Source organism: Halichoerus grypus, chromosome 9 (assembly GCF_964656455.1).
Source record: "Halichoerus grypus chromosome 9, mHalGry1.hap1.1, whole genome shotgun sequence".
Lineage (NCBI taxonomy): Eukaryota > Metazoa > Chordata > Mammalia > Carnivora > Phocidae > Halichoerus > Halichoerus grypus.
This window is the reverse complement of record NC_135720.1, coordinates 35853724-35870205: the sequence shown is the minus strand read 5'-3', so window position 1 is coordinate 35870205 and position 16482 is coordinate 35853724. Positions and strand designations below refer to the sequence as shown.

The window sequence follows — 16482 nt, the reverse complement described above, 5'->3', positions numbered from 1 at the left end:
GGGTATGCAAAATAGTTTGAGAAATTTAAACATTTTCCCTTTAAAAAATCTTGGTCTGACTTCTACTAAAAATATATATATATTTTTTAAGATTTTATTTATTTGACAGAGAGAGACACAGCAAGAGAGGGAACACAAGCAGGGGGAGTGGGAGAGGGAGAAGCAGGCTTCCCGGTGAGCAGGGAGCCCGATGCGGGGCTTGATCCCAGGACTCTGGGATCATGACCTGAGCTGAAGGCAGACGCTTAACAACTGAGCCACCCAGGCGCCCCTCTACTAAAAATAATTTTTATTAAGAACGTCATATGGAGCACCTAGCTGGCGTGGTCGGGGGAGTGTGTGACTCTTGATCTCGGGGTCGTGAGTTCAAGCCCCACGTTGGGTGTAAAGCCTACTTTAAAAAAAAAGAAATAAAAAAAAAGACAGACTGATATTTTTTAGTGGGTGGAAAAGAATATTTAAAATGTTTGAATCATCATCGAAGATAATTATGTCTATTAGAAGTCTAGCTCTTCAGTTTTCTAGGCCGTGACTGGAATGTGTTAATTTACCAGGTGGCGGCTAAGGCTAATTATGAGCACAGTGCCCCCAGGGTCAATAGCTGCTTGGGTGCTGGAGCTGCGGGACGAAGCCGACAGAACTACGCAGCAAGCCCCATTTAGTAGCGGCAGAAGATGGCCGCGTATTTCGAGTCCCAAATGTAAGATAAACATTGAAGACTAATTTTATTTTTATCAGACTGTTCTGAACATGCATATCCAAGGGGTAAACAGCTCCAAACGTATTTTTTTTGAGTTGCAATCTATCAATGAATTATAATAGACTAATAAGCATAAAAAAATATCAGTGCTATATGCAGGGCTCTACCTTCAAAAACAGCCTATAAATATTGCGATCTACATTGTTACTCTCTTAAACAATTTGCTACAGATGCTTCATCATTTTTACCTCCTTTGACAGTCATAATCCTGTGACTAATTCAGTCAAGAAAAGAAGTTAATTTCAGATTCGAGATGCTCTCATGTCTCCTTTTATCCACCTAGCCATGCTCTTTTTCTAGTCTCATTTTCCATCTTCTCTGTCCATCCTTCTGCCCGTTTGCTGCCTTCCACACCTGTGGGCCGGTGACTGGCGACCACAGTACCTGCCCTAGCCGAAGCACGCGGCCTCACATAAATACGTCCATGAAGACCTAACAAAATGAAGATAGTAAAGCATATACACAATTTTGTTTCTTGTTTTGGTGAACCTGTCATTAATCTTGATTACGTAGTAATCTTTCTTTTTTTTAAGATTTTATTTATTTTTATTTGACAGAGAGAGACACAGCGAGAGAGGGAACACAAGCAGGGGGAATGGAAGAGGGAGAAGCAGGCTTCCCTCCAAGCAGGGAGCCCAATGCAGGGCTTGATCCCAGGACCCCGGGATCATGACCTGAGCCGAAGGCAGACGCTTAACGACTGAGCCACCCAGGCGCCCCGATTAAGTAGTAATCTTTTTAAGTTCATCTAATAACTATTCACAGGAAATGCAGACGGTGCCTGTTGTTTGACTGGCAGACTGCTTTAAAACTCTGTGTAATTAACTGTGAGCTGAAACTCTCTTGCTTACTAACAGGTACCTAACACTGGGACTTCTTAGGGAGAGTGGAGTGGTTTAAGACCTCAAGACGGAGTTGCAAAGGGAACCAAGAAAATTATAGAAAGGGAGCAGACTAATTTCAAGCTACCTGGAAAAGAGGTGCTATGACACTCCATGTTCCGTCCTGTTTCTAAGCACTGGAAATATTCAGAAATCATCATGAAGTTTCTCCTACAATTACACAGCAAATGGCTCCAATCTTTCCTTCTTTCTTTTTCTTTCTTTCTTCTTTCTTTCTTTCTTTCTTTCTTTCTTTCTTTCTTTCTTTCTTTCTTTCCTTTCTTTCTTTCTTTCTTTCTTTCTTTCCTTTTCTTCTTTCTTTCTCTCTCTTTCTTTCTTCTTTCTTTCCTTCTTTCTCTCTCTTTCTTTCTCTCTCTCTCTCTTTCTTTCTTTTTCTTTCTTTCTCTTTTTTTTAAGATTTTATTTATCTGAGAGAGAGAAAACAGGAGCAGGGGCAGGGGAGAGGGAGAAGCAGGCTCCCTGCTGAGATCCTAACACCCTGAGATCATGACTTGAGCCCAAGGCAGATGCTTAACCAACTGAGCCATCCAGGCACCCCTCCAGTTTTTCTTTCTATTGCTAACTCTTTTTGAACCACTTCCAGACCAAGGTTAAAAGGCATCAGATTATTCCTTAAAAAAAAAAAAAAAAACCTACCTGAAGATCATCCAGGAAAACTCGTAACTCAGGCTTGTTCCTTGTAACAGCACTATACATGAACCCAGGTAATGGTCCCAAAGCAGACAGAATCCTGCTCTTAACTGCAAAGAGCCAAACTCATCACTTACTATGGATCGGAGCCAATCTACAGAGCTTCCCCTTTTCAGGGCCAGAGCAAAATCTAGTGCCAGGAAATGTAATGGTTATGGATCAAAAACAGGCCTTTGAAAGAAAATTCCTATAGAGCAGTATCTGTGCCAATTTTTGTGGGAGGATTTATGTGGCCTTCCTAGCATCTATGTCGTGTCATAAATGTCAAATGTAATATGACTGAATTTATTGCTTTCTCCTCCAGAAATAAAATGGGGTCCATAGAGTAGTAGTGAGGATTACACGAAGAAAAGAGAGAGAATGCTTAATAGAAGTGCCTCACATGGTTTTGAATCATAATGGGTGCTCAATAAATGCCTGTTTCTTGTTTTCTTCCTTCTGTCCTTCCCTCCCTCCCTCCTTCCTTGCCTTCATTTTCCCTTCTTTATGTTTTCTTTCTCTGGAATAAAACTGATGATTTTCACCTTTATTTAATTAGAAAATTAATAGAAACAAATCTAATTTTGCAAACTCTCATATTTTCAATGACTTTCTTTTGCCCTCAGTATTTTTCAAGTATTTTAAGAATACATGGCATGTTGAACATTTAGGCAATTTTTTATTAATAAAAATTGGAATAGACAAATCTTACATAAAACTGCTTTTATTGTAATTCTCCTTAAATATTTTTAAAAATCCAATTAATGGGGCCACTTTGTCGGGACATAATGTCCTATAATGAAAAGTTATGGAGTAAAGTGGTTCAGCAGATTCTAAAACTCAATTTCAGTGCTCTCTACTGAGGCAGATACAAACGTTCTCTTTGTTCCTAGTTGTCACTCTTTTCGCCCACGGATATTGGCATCTATGTGGGAGAGAAGGAAGGGTTTCTGCGATCTGCATCCCTCCCTCTGTCTCCAACTCTGTATTATTTCACTTCACGCAGAATTTCATTCAGAATACAAATTTATTAGAGCAAATGTAAAAGGAACAAGGGAACTGCATTACTTAGTCATGCACATGTCCCCTCAACAACGCTAAGGTAGCATTACATAACCCGTGTAACCTACTTCTGCGTCCCTGAGGCCGAAGCAGGAAGCCAGAATTGTTGGGTTGCGAGTGGGTAGCCTAAGCCTGGTGATGGGAGGGAAATAGTTCTGCTTATCTTCTGCCCTCCTAGCAAGCAGCATTTAAGAACAACTCAGGAGTCTCACAATAAATTAATTTCCCAAATCAGCCTCAGTTTGGTCATGGTAACACTTCTTTGTCTGAGGAATGCTCCGCTCTTCCTACACTTTGGTCATTACCATTTTAACCACCATCCCCCGCACTGGAAACTGGACATCAGCCAAACAAAAGAGACAGTGTTACGGTAGCTGACTCTATGGTTGCTTCTCTCTTCTGAGATCTTTGTTCTGAGTATTTGTTTCTTGCTCTCCTAGTTCCTTTTTCTAAACATGCTACTTTTCATATAATCATAAACATGCTACTTTTCATATAATCAAAGATTTTTCGTTTGTAGGAGGTTACAAAGGCATGTAGGAATGCTACACACAGTAGGTACAGTTAATCTCACAATTCCTAGAAGCAATTGTGGAATTGGCCCTACAGATGCTTTGCTTCTCTGTAACCTTGAGGGATGGGGAACTCCCATGCCCACACCCACCAGCATTATGCACCATTGGCCTCCAAGACTCTCTAGCCCTTTCTCCAGGCTGTTAACAAATCACCTGCATCATTTCCACTAACAGACCTTATTCCTCCCCTACTGTTTCACCAGCAAGTGTGTCTTTCAGACAACCATGATTTGATTTCCGTGCAGGGCAAAAAGGAGTATTTTTTCATTGCTATTTCTAGTTATTTCACCATGTTCCTCATGTTCCAAAAGGGCCAAAGCAATACTACTATATGCAATTCTGAAGAAATCCTTCTTGCCTTCTCATTTGATTATCTTCTCCTTCCTTGTTTTTCTCTAGTTATACACTCACACTAGAAAACATCCAAGATCAAAAAAAAAAAAAAGAAGAAGAAGAAGAAAGAAAACTTCCGAGATAGAGACGCACTGATTTTACTTCTCTTAACTTAGAAAACCTTTGAAAGAAACGTTTGGCTTGGGTAAATAAGTATCTAAAATTAATCAACTTAAACAACAGAAGATGTCGTGGTAAGGTTCCCCGCTAACCGCAGATTAACCGGTTATGAATGTCATGCACTTCCACTCAAATGACAGAAACACTAGTCACGGAGTGAGCAAACCATCAGCCTGAATGAACTACATTTATTTTTCATTGTAATTTTCAAATACCAACAGTCTCAAGGGGGGTGAACTTTCCTCTGTAAATGTAAACAGTCTTCATCCTGGTGAAAAATAGCATTCTAATAAATACGTTTAGTGAAATCCCACAGCAGGCAAAGTGCTGCTCGAAGTACTGAGAAGCAGTGTTTGAAAAACACAGTTTCAGAGGGTGGATGTCACTGTCAGTCCAGAGTTGAGAAACCCACTCACAGCAGCTGAACCCTCTCTTTCCCAGGAGTCAGTAAAATCCGCTATGCAGCCCGCCCACTGTTTTTAAGCCCAGACACAGACACTGAAAGAGGCAGATGTTGAACCAACCCTCTGCTTCAACAGTGCCCAGAGTTCAAACCACGTCAGCAGCAGCCCCTCTCTATTTTGCCACAATGAGTCCCTCGATTTCAAACTGCTAGAAAGAAACATACCTTTGTGCTCTGGGGAGAAATCCTATGGATGTTCCACCACTGGTCAAGCTAGCAGTGGAAGAATAGCTAGTTTTTTTGTTTTTTTTTTTAAAGATGAAAGTCTCAGCTCGGTGAATCTTGCTTCTTTGCAAGAAATGGGAATGCAAAATCCCTCCAACCATTCAACAGAGCGGTCCTGACAAGTCCCTTCGAAACCTTCACCCCTTTCACAAGTCAAAAAGCCGTTCAGCCCAGTGTCGCAGCAGCAGCTGAGACTACTGTGACGTCAGTTACTTGGAGGCGGCCTTCAAGCCACTCTTCCAACCAGGGCTCTGTAACTTTAGACCAGCTCATACTCTGGGTAAACAACTCCAGGTCCAGGACATTTTTAGCTTTTATAATGGAGCCCAGTATTTTCAAGCTTGCCAAAAGAGCTGGTGTTAATATCACACAATGACAATGGCCAATTTTAGATTTTATTTGGAAAAGTCAACTCATTTTTTACAGGCAAGAATTATCTCCTTGCACATCTCCTCCCTCTTTCCCCTTTTTAGCTAGAGTCAGAAAGCACTCTTCAGTGCCTTGACAAGTAGGTGTCTGGATGTGGCAGAACAACACAGGTAGCTGGCTCCAGAGATCTCTGAAAACGTATCAAACCTCTGTCTTTAAATAAAGTAGAAGTGGGACATAGAGAGAGACCAACCTCATAGCTTTGCGTTTCTATGACAGCTTGCGGTCTGTATCTACAGTGATAGCTGATGTCTTTCTGCCAGAGGAAATCAGAGACCGTGGGAAAGAATGATATTTATTATGGAAGGAAAAAACAACAATGAAAAACCCATGTGCTCGCTTTCAGTTGAGGTGTACCAGAGCCCAAGTATATGGAGAGGCTCCCTAGACCGTGGCCAAATCCAACCACCCTGGAAATGCCGGGAGAGATGCCTCCCCAGCAACATTTCCAGGTTGTGCATGAACTTGAACATGCATGTCTCTGCTCACGTTCAGTTTAACTGAGTTATAAGAAAGTGTCTAAGACAATTTTGTGTGTGTATTTCAGCAAATAAGCCAGTTAAAGGTTTAAATACCTTTACCCTCCTGCCACTTTACTGAATTCCTGTATGAGTTCCAGCAGTTTTGGGGTGGTCTTTTGGGTTTTCCACATAAAGTATCATATCATCTGCAAAGAGTGAGAGTTTGACTTCTTCTTTGCCGATTCAGATGTCTTTTATTTCTTTTTGTTGTCTGATTGCTGTGGCTAGGACTTCTAGTACTATGTTGAATAGCAGTGGTGATAGTGAACATCCCTGCCGTGTTCCTGACCTTAGGGGGAAAGCTTTCAGTTTTTCCCCATTGAGAATGATATTCGCTGTGGGTTTTTCATAGATGGCTTTTATGATATTGAGGTATGTGCCCTCTATCCCTATACTCTGAAGAGTTTTAATCAAGAAAGGATGCTGTACTTTGTCAAATGCTTTTTCTGCGTCTATTGAGAGGACCATATAGTTCTTGCTCTTTCTTGATTGATTTGCCGATGTTGAACCAAACTTGCAGCCCAGGAATAAATCCCACTTGGTCGTGGTGAATAATCCTTTTAATTACTGTTGGATCCTATTGGCTAGTATTTTGGTGAGAATTTTTGCATCCATGTTCATCAGGGATATTGGTCTGTAATTCTCCTTTTTGATGGGGTCTTTGTCTGATTTTGGGATCAAGGTAAGGCTGGCCTCATAAAATAAGTTTGGAAGCTTTCCTTCCATTTCTATTTTTTGGAACAGTTTCAGAAGAATAGGTATTAATTCTTCTTTAAATGTTTGGTAGAGGGGTGCCTGGGTAGTTCAGTGGTTAAGCATCTGCCTTCGGCTCAGGTCATGATCCCAGGGTCCTGGGATCGAGCCCCGCATCGGGCTCCCTGCTCGGCGGGAAGCCTGCTTCTCCCTCTCCCACTCCCTCTTCTTGTGTTCCTTCTCTTGCTGTGTCTCTCTCTGTCAAATAAATAAATAAAATCTTTAAAAAAAAAAATAAATGTTTGGTAGAATTCCCCTTGGAAGCCATCTGGCCCTGGGCTCTTGTTTGTTGGGAGATTTTTGATTACTGCTTCAATTTCCTTAGTGTTTATAGGTCTGTTCAGGTTTTCTATTTCTTCCTGGTTCAGTTTTGGTAGTTTATACATCTCTAGGAATGCATCCATTTCTTCCAGATTATTTAATTTGCTGGCATATAGTTGCTCAAAATATGTTCTTATAATTGTTTGTATTCCTTTGGTGTTGGTTGTGATCTCTCCTCTTTCATTCATGATTTTATTTATTTGGGTTGTTTCTCTTTTCTTTTTGATAAGTCTGGCCAGGGGTTTATCAATCTTATTAATTCTTTCAAAGAACCAGCTTTCTATTTCATTGATTTCTGCTCTGATCTTTATTATTTCTCTTCTCCTGCTGGGTTTAGGCTTTATTTGCTGTTCTTTCTCCAGCTCCTTTAGATGTAGGGTTAGGTTGTGTATTTGAGAACTTTCTTGTTTCTTGAGAAAGGTTTGTATTGCTATATACTTTCCTCTTAGGACTGCCTTTGCTGCATCCCAAAGATTTTGGACAGTTGTGTTTTCATTTTCATTTGTTTCCATGAATTTTTTTAATTCTTCTTTAATTTCCTGGTTGACCCATTCATTCTTTAGTAGGATGCTCTTTAGCCTCCATGTATTGAGTTCCTTCTGACTTCCTCTTGTGATTGAGTTCTAGTTTCAAAGCACTGTGCCCTGAAAATATGCAGGGAATGATCTCAATCTTTTGGTACCAGTTGAGACATGATTTGTGACCTAGGATGTGATCTATTCTGGAGAATGTTCCATGGGCACTAGAGAAGAATGTGTATTCTGTTGCTTTGGGATGGAATGTTCTGAATACATCTGTGAAGTCCATTTGGTCCAGTGTGTCATTTAAAGTCTTTATTTCCTTGTTGATCTTTTGCTTAGATGACCTGTCCATTTCAGTGAGGGGAGTGTTAAAGTTCCCTACTAGTATTATATTGTCGATGTGTTTCTTTGATTTTGTTATCAGTAAAGTGGCAGGATATAAAATCAATGCACAGAAATCAGTGGCATTTCTATACACCAACAACAAGACAGAAGAATGAGAAATTAAGGAGTTGATCCCATTTACAATTGCACCCAAAATCATAAGATACCTAGGAATAAATCTAACCAAAGAGGCAAAGAATCTGTACTCAGAAAACTATAAATTACTCATGAAAGAAAATGAAGAAGACACAAAGAAATGGAAAAATGTTCCATGCTCATGGACTGGAAGAACAAATATTGTGAAGATGTCAATGCTACCTAGAGCAATCTACACATTTAATGCTATCCCTATCAAAATACCATCAACTTTTTTCAAAGAAATGGAACAAATAATCCTAAAATTTGTGTGGAACCATAAAAGACCCCGAATAGCCAGAGGAATGTTGAAAAAGAAAAGCAAAGCTGGTGGCATCACAATTCCGGACTTCCAGCTCTATTACAAAGCTGTAATCATCAAGACAGTATGGTACTGGCACAAAAACAGACACATAGATCAATGGACCAGAATAGAGGGCCCAGAAATAGACCCTCAACTCTATGGTCAACTCATCTTCGACAAAGCAGGAAAGAATGTCCAATGGAAAAAAGACAGTTTCTTCAACAAATGGTGTTGGGAAAATTGGACAGCCATATGCAGAAGAATGAAACTGGACCATTTCCTTACACCACACACAAAAATAGACTCAAAATGGTTGAAAGACCTAAATGTGAGACAGGAGTCCACCAAAATCCTAGAGAAGAATACAGGCAGCAACCTCTTCGACCTCAGCCGCAGCAACTTCTTGCTAGACATGTCTCCAAAGGCAAGGGAAACAAAAGCAAAAATGAACTATTGGGACTTCATCAAGATAAAAAGCTTTTGCATAGCAAAGGAAACAGTCAACAAAACCAAAAGACAACTGACAGAATGGGAGAAGATATTTGCAAATGACTTATCAGATAAAGGGCTAGTATCCAAAATCTATAAAGAACTTATCAAACTCAACACCCAAAGAACAAATAATCCAATCAGGAAATGGGCAGAAGACATGAACAGACGTTTTTCCAAAGAAGACATCCAAATGGCCAATAGACACATGAAAAAGTGCTCAATATCGCTTGGCATCAAGGAAATCCAAATCAAAACCTCAGTGAGATACCACCTCACACCAGTCAGAATGGCTAAAATTAACAAGTCAGGAAACGACAGATGTTGGCAAGGATGCGGAGAAAGGGGAACCCTCCTATACTGTTGGTGGGAATGCAAGCTGATGCAGCCACTCTGGAAAACAGTATGGAGGTTCCTCAAATAGAGTTACCGTACGACCCAGCAATTGCACTACTGGGTATTTACCCCAAAGATACAAATGTAGTGATCCGAAGGGGTACGTGCACCCCAATGTTTATAGCAGCAATGTCCACAATAGCCAAACTATGGAAAGAGCCAAGATGTCCATCAACAGATGAATGGATAAAGAAGATGTGGTATATATATATACAATGGAATATTATGCAGCCATCAAAAACCCAAAATCTTGCCATTTGCAATGACGTGGATGGAACTAGAGGGTATTATGCTAAGCAAAACAAGTCAATCAGAGAAAGATATGTATCCTATGATCTCACTGATATGAGGAATTCTTAATCTCAGGAAACAAACTGAGGGTTGCTGGAGTGGTGGGGGATGGGAGGGATGGGGTGGCTGGGTGATAGACGTTGGGGAGGGTATGTGCTATGGTGAGTGCTGTGAACTGTGTAAGACTGATGAATCACAGACCTGTACCTCTGAAACAAATAATACATTATATGTTGAAAAAAAAAAAAAAGAGAAGATAGTAGGAAGGGAAAAATGAAGGGGGGGAAATCGGAGGGGGAGACGAACCATGAGAGACTATGGACTCTGAGAAACAGACTGAGGGTTCTAGAGGGGAGGGGGGTGGGAGGATGGGTTAGCCTGGGGATGGGTATTAAAGAGGGCACGTATTGAATGGAGCACTGGGTGTTACACGCAAACAATGAATCATGGAACACTACATCAAAAACTAATGATGTAATGTATGGTGATTAACATATCATAATAAAATAAAATTTTAAAAAAATACCTTTACCCTCAAGTCTGAAGAATTTCCTGTGTGGTCATTAAAACATTACATATTCATTTTCACATGATTTTTTGCCTGCTTCCAGACAAGTATTTCTTGGGGAGCTCAAAAGTTTAGAAATAGTAACCTGCTCATGGTAGCACTTTAGTACCTATACTATAGTACAATTGAAGGAAATCATGCTGTGTTTTGAATGCCTGGCATCGTGACTTCAAAAGCAATAACAATATAATAGTTATAGCAATAATAGTGGTTACTCATGGAGAGACAGTTCTCTGCAAAGCTCTGCGTTAAGTACTTGGAATATATCTTCATCCTTGTTCACCCTCATAGCAAATGTATCTGTTGATATTATTAACCCAGTCTTACTGATAAAACCCTGAGATATAACGTATCTTGCCAAAGTTCATAGAAAGATGCCCATGTGGAGAAGTAGGGCTTGGAACTGGTTTCTCTAACTGGAGGCCGGGGAATTTTGTCACGGAGATCTTGTTTTCCATTCTACTGCCACCACTTATCAGTGTGAACTTTGGAGTGTGTTTCTTCTGTAAAGGGATAATCATATTTACTTCATGAGGTTGTTGTCAGAGTATGAGGGGATACTTTTAGTGCCAGGCACCCAAAAAATGGTAGCTTATTTCTGCCTCTATCCTTACCAGGACAGGAGGAGAATCTTGGGGTGGGGAAAGGGATTGCCCCAAAGCACCTACGCAGAATAATCTGGTAACATCACCCCGCCCCGACACTCTCTTCCACTCCAAACCTCTTCATTTCCATGGGTCCTTTGTAAATAAAATTAAGACTGTTCTCTAAATCCTATCAGAACTTCAGATAATATGTGGCTAAGTTATGGGAGAAATGATGTTGGGCTATCCTCTATAGTATCACTTAATAGGATCTACTCCAATGCCCTCTTCATGGAAATCCTAGTAATTATTTACCACAGGTGCTTCGTCTGCTTCTTGTCATGGTGAAGCTCACCTGAAATTAGGCAGAACCAAAAACTAGGAAAAGACTTTGACAATTTCACCCTATGTCTATCACTTATTCTAGTGTTTACCAACTCTTTTTGTTGAATAATTTTTATATGTATTAGCTTCAATTTCCATGCTATATACACAGAAGATGAAAGCATAGGAAGGCAATAAATACTCAGCACAGGTGCTTTTGAGTCTTTTCACTAAAATTGTTTAAGAAAACTTTAAGAAAAGTTTCTACTGTTATGTACATAAAAAGACTGATGCTGGTGTACTCAGCCCTTCAGGGATATTCAGATATCTTGAAGTGCCTGACATTCTCAGGCAGATGTCAGGATGGCCGAAAACCTTATGGCAAAAATGCAATTTGTGGTATAATCTAGATTGCTCTGAAACCATTTAAATATGTATGCCTTCCAATATGAAATTGCTCCAAATCATTGCTCTGTGTATTGGAGAGAATTTGGAAGAATCGTGCATATCTGGTGCCATACTAATCCTATCTCAATGTAGAACTAATATGTAAGGACATGAATAAAATAATACTTCATGTAAAGTAAATGTAGCAACCCCAGTTAGGTGTAGAGAAACAAAAAAGAAAATCCTGAAAAGGATTTGAAAGGGTCTACATGCATAATAATCCTAAGGCCAGAGACTAAAACATTTTGGAAAGGGTGAAAGAAGAACACTGAGTGCATAAATGTCATAGCAGGTGTTTCTAGATGTAGAGAATTTTAGAGCCAGAGAGGACCTCTGAAATCATCTAGCCAACCCTCTCGTTTTACAGCTGAGGAAAGAGGCCCTGATGCTATGTCATCTGCTCAAGTTCACAGAGCCACTTACTAGCAATGCCGGGAATAGAATCCCGGTCTTCTCATTCTTGGTGGAGTGCCTTGAAGTTTAAAATTCCAAGGAGTTTAAGGGAAGGGAAAAGAACCCAGGGAAAAGGATTTGGGGCATGAGAGGTTGATTTCTGGCCTTGTCAACTTCTAAATTCAGTCTAAGTCCATATGAGGGAGATGATACGCCATCTTCTGAGTATAACATAGGAATCAAATAGCAGAGTATTTATCTTGATCACTGACTATCTAAAGAGGCCTGTGGCCTGAGATAATCTACATCTTGGGTCTAAATGCAAAGAGAAAAGGATTTTTAATTTAGTGGTTGAAGAAAATCTGGGGATAAATGTTCCAACTTTGCCTTTAGCAGGCGGTACACATTTAATTTATAGTTTTCATCTGGATGATGATCTCGAAGCCTTGCAAAGCAGTCATTTATTTAATCTCTTTATGCTATGACAACTCTGACTGTGTATGAGGCTGGGTGGCTTCTGACTTCTGGTTGGTATAGTTTTTTTTCTGTCCCTTTTCTTCTACTCTTCAAACATATTTACCAGTAGAAAGGGTACTGTATTTCTATTTTCCTTGGCAAGGAAATGGAAACAATTGGAAAAGCGATGACTTTGAAAAACTGAACTCATTCTTACACATACTAAAACTTAGAGGCTATTATAGGGGACATATTTAAAATATACCTTCTTTCTAGAATAATGTCTTTTGCAATTTTCAAAATACTTTATGATACATGATCTCGGTTGCTTAGTAGGACTCTTCTTGACTCTTAAATTATCTTCCATTCTTTAGGGAGAGGTCTTGGGCTCTCCAATTAATGTTCCATTTAACAAATATTTGTGAGCACCCACTCTGTGCCAGGTATACTGATGGATTCTAAGGCCCAGAAGAAGAATAAGACAAATCCTTATTCACAACAAGCTTGGTCAATGCTGACGATTCCTGAAATGTAACCTGTGGCATGAGTGCCCACATCCTGAGTAGTCCACTACCCAAAAATAAACTTACAAACAAATGTGAAGAGCCTCTCCTCCTAGTCCCCACAGCATCCCATCAAGGGGACCATAATTTAGTGTTAACTCCCAGCCTTGTTGTACCCTGCAATCACTCAGAGAATTATAAAAAACAACAACAACAACAACAACAACAACAACAAACAAACATGAAAGCTGGAACCTTCCCCCCAGACTTTGGAATCAGGTGATGAGGCCAGGGTTTCTTAATTTTTACAAAGTTCCACAGCTAGTTCTGTCAAATTGGGTCCTGTGTTGTTTTAGTCCAAGAATGACAGGGTTTGGATTCTGTCTTAGCAAAAGCAATATAATTTTGATACTTACAAGAATCTGTTTTGGGTTATAAGATTATGAGAGTCACACACAGAATATTAGACCGTCACATATTTAGATTGTTGTGTTTCAGCAAATGTGCTCTCTTCCCAGTGCTGGATGTTTTCCCCCTAGAATCATGGGATGCTGGCTCTCTCTTCTATTCTGAGGGCTGGTGACATGTCAGCAGAGCTTTTTGCCAAGCAGATCTGTCATGGGGCTTACGTACAGGCATTTCCAGATGACAGAAATATTCAAAAGAAACAGTCTTTAACTGTTCTTTTTAAGTACTGGTCTGTGTTCTGAAGAAATAAAACAATAAAACATTTTAGGAGTATGGGTTATTTAAAATCAGAGATAGATCTTGCTTACTGTTCTCCAATTAGTTTTTGGCATCTCATTATGTTATTTCCAGATTCTTGACTTGGGAGCTTTGGATAATGATGACAAGAAAATCGAAATAGTAACGGGACCCATTGTTCTAGAGCTACCTCTTATTCCAGAAAAGGACCTCAGGAATGCCGGTCCACCACAAGAGGGCCACCCTGAGTCATTTCTCCCTGGGAGGAAGTTCTAGCAGTAAAACAGGGCTGAGAGAGAGAGAGAAAGAGAGAGACAGAGAGAGAGACCCTTTAGCCGGTATAATTTGAAGACACAGCAATAAATCCCGACTCCTTTCCCGACCCGCCTTCCTTGGGAGTTGCCAGCCCACCTCTATCTCCAACCAGAAGTGTTAGATTTATCATCATTAGGTATTTCCAGTTTGTAATTGTCTAATAACATTTCATTGACAGAGGAAGCAGTGACTGGCTAGTCCCACCTTGGCACATAATAGAAGAGCTAGCACACAGAAAGGACCGGGAAGAACAAATAAATATAGGTAAGCTTTGACTGGAGCTTGGGAAAAGAATCCGTTTCATGGGACATGGAGAGGGGAGAGGGAGGGGATGAGGTCAGAACGGGAGACCGTCTGGGTGGCTGCTAACTGTATGGGCTGGTGCCCGGGTGAAAAGAAGGGCAGCATCATGACGTGGGAAGACTATGGTAAAGAATCCAAAGATGCAGGTACAGACAGTGAGGCCCAAAGCCACAGCTCCAGGCAGCTCTGAACACTGGGATCAGAGCACTCTGCGGAGCCAGCCAGACCCACGGCCCACACCGAGGTCTCTAGGGAAGTCCACATGAGACGAGAACACAGTACCCCAATGGCTGTCCTCGGCCCTCACACCATATTCTTTTGTTGATGCTGTCGCCATTGAAATATTTTGGACAGGAAGAGTCCCGCGACTTCATTCTTTCTTACCTATTTTGAGTTTACCTTGCTTTTCTGAATCCATCTACTTTCTACAAATATCAGGACTTCGAACAAAGAGCTTGTGATGTACAAGGCTGGGAGATCCTAACTTTCCGTCAACTACCTCCTTCGGCTACTTCACAGCGGGTATTTTCACTATCTGGAGCCTGAGCAGTTAGATTAAGGCTAAGACCCCCCCATGCAGGGGCTCTGGTCCCTCAGCAGGTATGCATTTTTTTTCCTTCCAGGTAAAGGAGCTCAGATTCCTAACAGTCACCTAAAATCCAGAATAAACTAATTCTGCTGACTTGTTATGTTACATTCCGCCTCTGAAGTTCTAAGTGACTGATTTAGGCTGACACATAGGTTGTTCTATTTAAAAAGTCGAGCTCTGTTTTATCTGTCCAGGAATTCATGATACAGAGGAAATGACATGGATTGTGCAAAAGCTGCACATATTCATGAAAAAGAAGAAAGGAAATTATAAACTAGATGCTAAACTGAGTTTTCTGACTTTAAGAAATAACAGACTCTATAAGGTATTTAAAAAAAAAAAAACACTCTTAAAATCTCTTCCATTACTAAGCCATTTGAGCCTTTGAGGCCAGTGGACAAACTGATGAGCTTCTCTCTGCCCCTCACACCCTCTTAATTTTCAAAGGCATAGGTTAAGAAGGTACTTTCAACATGAATTTAAAGAGCTGAAGTGCTGACTTTCACGGTACATTATGTTGGACTACCTCAGAAAGGGACAAATGTTATTTGCTAGGCTTTGATAATCATGTAGCAAGTCTTGTTTGTTAACATAGATACATAAGCAGCTCAACTCAAACACTCAGCAGAGACTACAGAAAATCAACATTGTAGGACAGCTTTTCTCACTTTCTGATATCATCCTCCGCCACTTTCACTTCAATCCTTACCTTCGGTTAGAGCATCTGACCCAAAGCATGACAAGCAGATGAAAGTGGGCTGGAGCTCTACAGGAATATAGCTACGAGCAGTGCATGAATATTTGGAGTTAGGGCTTCGCTACCAAACTGACATACCAAACTTCACTGGCAGCTGATTAAATAACCGTGTCGCAACTCTACCACACAGACTGAAATGAAGGTTGCAGAATGCAGGCCAATACACATTCCGGGCTCAGCACTGAATTTTCCTTTGTTTTATGAGTTTGAGTCAGTTATGCTTAAAAATAGCCAACTAAATTTTTTTTCTTAAATCCAGGCCAAATTACCAAGGACACTCCCTACACCCAAGAATGTGCATGCAAGGGAATTTTCTACAATAAGCTTTGGTTTTTTTTGAATTTCTCTTCAGTGTCATGTTTAGTTTTCAATTAGCAATAATCGCGCCTCGGATAAACCTCATTGGCTACGATACTGCCACTGCGCAAAGCTTCAGTGTCATGTTTAAATAGCACAGCTTCAAAAGTACAAATAGGAGAAAATTCCTTGTCTCAATAATTGGGGGACTTTGTTCTCTCAATGGACAAAGAAACCTGGGTGTTCCTCTTTTAGAATTAGCTTTGTACAACAAAGATAAAGCAAGTAACAGGATCAAAGGGGAGGGGAAGAAGATACAGGGGACGCTCTTTCCGAGGTCTTGAGTACCATCTTTGTTAACTTCTGTTCCCACATCTATAGTCTGTGATGTAAGGGAGAGATGTACCACAGACTCTGGGTACCCATAGAACAGCCTGAAGTTCCAGGGAGAAGGCAGCAAGGGGCAAGGTTGCTTTGTGCCTCCTGGCAGTTTGCTAAGACCACCTCCCAAATACTGGCCCCCAGCAG

The 16482-nt window shown here is 40.5% G+C and overlaps 1 protein-coding gene and 1 pseudogene across 4 annotated transcripts in view; both read right to left on the bottom strand.

Annotated features, from left to right (window-relative positions):
• The window catches only part of KIAA0408 (KIAA0408 ortholog), a 31843-nt gene that overhangs the window by 11886 nt on the left and 3475 nt on the right, over positions 1–16482 (bottom strand). Inside the window, exon 1 of one of the 4 annotated variants that reach the window (XM_078054767.1) lies at positions 5110–5246. The exons of 2 other annotated variants lie outside the window; for them this stretch is intronic. The gene's annotated coding sequence lies outside the window, so the exon portion shown is untranslated. Of the gene's footprint in view, positions 1–5109; positions 5247–16482 lie in introns of those variants that run through there. One more of the 4 variants, XM_078054766.1, reaches the window with a different exon arrangement.
• On the bottom strand, positions 15979–16089 carry LOC118531462 (U4 spliceosomal RNA; annotated as a pseudogene).